The sequence below is a fragment of the Jaculus jaculus genome, chromosome 6, assembly GCF_020740685.1.
Source record: "Jaculus jaculus isolate mJacJac1 chromosome 6, mJacJac1.mat.Y.cur, whole genome shotgun sequence".
In the NCBI taxonomy this organism is placed as follows: Eukaryota; Metazoa; Chordata; class Mammalia; order Rodentia; family Dipodidae; genus Jaculus; species Jaculus jaculus.
In genome coordinates this window covers 28,861,354-28,866,258 of record NC_059107.1, presented here as the reverse complement: position 1 = coordinate 28,866,258, position 4,905 = coordinate 28,861,354, and the positions used below count along the sequence as shown (strand labels likewise).

Sequence of the window (4,905 nt, the reverse complement as noted above, 5' to 3'; positions counted from 1 at the left end):
ACTGAGAGGCAAAGGTAGGAGGGTTACTGTGAGTTCAAGGCCACCCTGAGACTACATAATGAACTACAGGTCAGTCTGGGCTTAAGTGAAACCCTACCTCAAAACAACAAAACAAACAGACAAACAAAAAATATAACAGTTGTATACATTTATGCACCAAATACTGGGGCTCTTGATTTCATAAAACAAACACTCAAAGATCACATAGCTCCTGACACAGTAATGGAGGGGACTTCAATAATGTCCCACTCTCAGATTCAAATAGGTCTTCCAGACTAAAAATCAATGACGAACCTTCAGAACTAAACTACACCACAGATTAATGAACACATACAGAGTATCCCACCCAACAGAAAAGAAATTCACATTCTTCACAATGGCACATTGAACCTTCTCCAAAATCCAGCACATACTACGCCACAAAACAAACTTTAATAAATTAAAAGAAAAAATAGAGTGCTCGCTTCGGCAGCACATATACTAAAATTGGAACGATACAGAGAAGATTAGCATGGTCCCTGCGCAAGGATGACACTCAAATTCGTGAAGCGTTCCATATTTTAAAAAAAAAAAAAAAAAAAAAAAGAAAAAATAGAGGTAATCCCTTGCATTCTATCATACCACAGTGGAATAAAAGTAGAACTCAACAGCAAGGAAAAAATATAGAAACCGTGTGAATTCCTAGAGATGAAGCACCATACATTTGAATGAACAATAAGTTATTAAGAAAAATCAAGGCGGAAATTTTTAAAAATTATTTAAAACAAATTAAAATGATAATACAATCTGTCAGGTGCTCTAGGATATGGCTAAGGATGTCCTAGGAGAATACTTAGTAAGTACCCACATCAAGAAACTAGAAAGATGACAAATAAATAACCTCATGACCCATCTCAAAGAAGAAAAAAACAAGAAACCAGTCCCAAACCCAGTGGACAGCAAGAAATTATACAGATTAAATCAGAAATCAATGAAATAGACACTGAAAAAAAGCAATATACAGCAACAATGAAGTTGCTTCTTTTTTATAATTTCTTTGTTTGTTTGTTTTTGTTCATTTTTGAGAGAGAGAGAGAGACAGTGAGAGAAAGAGGCTGAGAGAACGGTCATTTCAGGGCCTCCAGCCACTGCAAACAAACTACAGATGCATGTGCCCCTTTGTGCATCTGGCTTTACATGGGTACTGAAGAGTTGAACCCTAGGTCATTAGGCTTTGCAGGCAAGTGCCTTAACTGCTGAGCCATCTCTCTAGCCCAAGAATTGGTTCTTTGAGAAAGTAAATTGACAAACTGACACACAACTTAATAAAAAGGAGAGAGAAGACCCAAATTGGCCACACGGGAGATTTTACATCACAACCCAGTGAAATCCAGAACAACATTATAGAACATTTTGAAAGCATATATTCTAAGAAGCTGGAATGCTTAGAAGAAATGGATAGCTTTCTAAATACATATAACTTTCAAAACTTAAAAACTGAAAGATATCACCAGGTGTGGTGGTACGCGCCTTTAATCCCAGCACAATTCCAAATCAACCTGGGCTAGAGGAAGGCCTTACCTGGAAAAACAAAAACAAAAACAAAAACAAAAACAAACAAACAAACAAAAACCTTCCCACAAACACACACCCAGGACCAGATGGATTCACTGCCAAATTCTGTTGCCTTTTTTCCTTAAGGTATTTATTGACAAGTTCCATACATATAAACAATATATCATGAGCATAATCCTGTCCCTCCATCCTTCCTTTCCCTCCTGTTGAACCCCCCATCCAATGAATCTCTTCTTCTTTCCAGTTAATTTCTCTCCCACTTTGATGTCATCATTTTTCCTTCCTATGATGCAGGTTTTGTATAGATAGTGTCAGCCACTGTGAGGTCATGAATGCCATGGCCATTTTGTGTCTGGAAGGCAGTGTTAAAAGCACTTCTTGGGCTGGAGAGATGGCTTAGCGGTTAAGCGCTTGCCTGTGAAGCCTAAGGACCCCGGTTCGAGGCTCGGTTCCCCAGGTCCCACGTTAGCCAGATGCACAAGGGGGCGCACGCGTCTGGAGTTCATTTGCAGAGGCTGGAAGCCCTGGCGCGCCCATTCTCTCTCTCTCCCTCTATCTGTCTTTCTCTCTGTGTCTGTCGCTCTCAAATAAATAAATAAATAAATTTAAAATAAAAAAAAAAAAAAAGCACTTCTCCTCTTCCTTTGGCTCCTACATTCATTCTGCCACCTCTTCCGCCATGGTCCAAATTCTATCAAACTTTTAAGGAAGATTTAATACCAACTCTTCTCAAATTGTTCCACAATATAAAAAGGGAAGGAATGTTACTGAATTTATTCTATGAAGCCAGTATTACCCTTATTTCTAAACTGGAAGACAATTAAAAAAAAAAAAAAGAACAATTGCTGGGCTAGAGGGATGGCTTAGCAGTTAAGGTACTTGCCTACAAAGCCAAAGGACCCAGGTTTGAGTCCCCAGGACCCACGTAAGCCAGATGCAGGAGTTCGTACAGCAGCTAGAGGCCCTGGCAAGCCCATTCTCTCTCTCTCACACTCCCTCTCTCTTTCTCTCTGCCTGTTTCTGTCAAATAAATAAGAGTAAAACTTAGCCAGGCATGGTGGTGCATGCCTTTAATCCTAGCACTCAGGAGGCAGAGGTAGGAGGATCACCATGAATTTGAGGCCACCCTGAGACTACAGAGTGGATTCTAGGTCAGCCTGGACTAGAGTGAGATTCTACCTTGAAAAACCAAATAAATAAATAAATAAAAGTAAAATTTTTTTTTTAATTTTTTTAAATTTATTTATTTATTTGAGAGCGACAGACACAGAGAGAAAGACTGATAAAGGGAGAGAGAGAGAATGGGCGCGCCAGGGCTTCCAGCCACTGCAAACGAACTCCAGACGCGTGCGCCCCCTTGTGCATCTGGCTAACGTGGGACCTGGGGAACCGAGCCTTGAACCGGGTCCTTAGGCTTCACAGGCAAGCGCTTAACCGCTAAGCCATCTCTCCAGCCCAAAAGTAAAACTTTTTAAGTTTAAAGTGTGTTAATTTGAACTGATGTTAATCCCAGCACTTAGCAAAGGTAGGAGGATTGCTGTGAGTTCAAGACCAGTCTGAGACTACACAGTGAGTTCCAGGTCAGCCTGGGCTAGAGCGAGACTCTACCTTGCAAACAAAGCAAAACAAAACAAAAAGACCAACTGACCTGATGAACACAGATACAAAAAAATTTCAACAAGATATTTACAAACTTAATTCAAGAACCCATTAAGAAGACCACTCATGCCAGGTGAGGTGGCACATGCCTTTAATCCCAGCACTCCCCAGCACTCAGGAGACAGAGGAAGGAGGATCACCCTGAGTTCAAGGCCACGTTGAGACTCCATAATGAATTCCAGGTCAGCCTGGGCTAGAGTGAGACCCTACCTCAAAAAAAAAAAAAAAAAAGACCACTCGTCATGACCAAGTGGGCTTCTGTCATACTGGGGATGGAAGTTTAGTTCAATATATGAAGCTCAATAAATGTAATACACTGCTTCAATAAACTTAAGGATAGAAATTGCATAATCCAGGCTGGAGAGATGGCTTAGTGGTTAAGCGCTTGCTTGTGAAGCCTAAGGACCCTGGTTAGCAGCTCGATTCCCCAGGACCCACATTAGCCAGATGCACAAGGGGCACACGTGTCTGGAGTTCACTTGCAGTGGCTGGAGGCCCTGGTGTGTCCATTCTCTCTATATATCTGCCTCTTTCTCTCTGTCGCTCTCAAATAAATAAATAAACAATATATATATATATATATATATATATATATATATATATTTTTTTTTTTTTAAATAAATTACATAATCCTCTCAACTGATGCAGAAAAGACTTTTGACAAAGTCCTCCTACAGTCATGATGAAAGTCCCAGAGAAAGTAGGATTAGAAAAAACAAAACTCAAACTAATAAAGGCCATATAGGACAAGTTCATGGCCAACATATAAGAACTGGAGAAAACAGACCATTTCCTGTAAAGTCAGGACCAAAACAAGGATGTCAGTTCTCCCCACTGCTAGTCAATATAGTGCTAGCCAGGGCATATCAAATACTCTTATGAAATTACTGTTCTCTTTTTTACCTTTTGCATACCATGTGTGCATACTGCTTTGATAATCAAACCTGTCTTCTAAATATTTTTTATTTATGTTCAAGGTGGGAGAGAGAATCAGAATGGGTGTGCCAAGGGCTCCTGCCACTGCAAATGAACTCCAGATATTTGTGACACTTTGTGCCTCTGGCTTTATGTGGGTAATGAGGAATCCAGCCTAGATTGTCACACTTTGCAAGCAAGTTCCTTTACCTGCTGAGCCATCTCCCAACCCCAATATATATATATATATATATATATATATATATATATATATATATATATTGTTTTGTTTTGTTTTGTTTTTTGTTTTTTTTGAAGTAGAGTCTCACTCTAGCCCAGGCTGACCTGGAATTCACTAAGTAAGTCTCAGGGTGGCCTCAAACTCACGTTGATCCTCCTACCTCTGCCTCCTGAGTGCTGAGATTAAAGGCATGTGCCACCACACTCAGCTATAAAATCTAATTTTAATAAAAATCATGTTGATGTTTAAGTGGCAGAACGAATATATACTTATCTGATGACGGAAAACATGAAACTAAAACAAGACTAAATTTTGCATCTTGGAAAAAGATTCATTTGCAAAATTTGCTGTTCCAGAATTTGAATAGATTCACCAGTCCCCATACCAGCCCTACACAGTCAGCAGTTTTAGGGTTCAAGTCAGGCTGTAGTTCTATAAACAAGTTCCTAAGGTAATTCTAATAAGCCCCTCCTACTTGGCCCTTTCCCCTTACAGACAGCGATGCTGGCTTGAACTTGGCTATTCACTGGATTCCC

The 4,905-nt window shown here is 39.9% G+C and overlaps 1 non-coding gene across 1 annotated transcript; it reads left to right on the top strand.

Annotated features, from left to right (window-relative positions):
• Positions 1-456: 456 nt before the first annotated feature.
• Positions 457-563, top strand: LOC123461794. The gene has a single exon (XR_006637859.1). It is a non-coding gene; the product is annotated as a U6 spliceosomal RNA (small nuclear RNA).
• Positions 564-4,905: the final 4,342 nt, after the last annotated feature.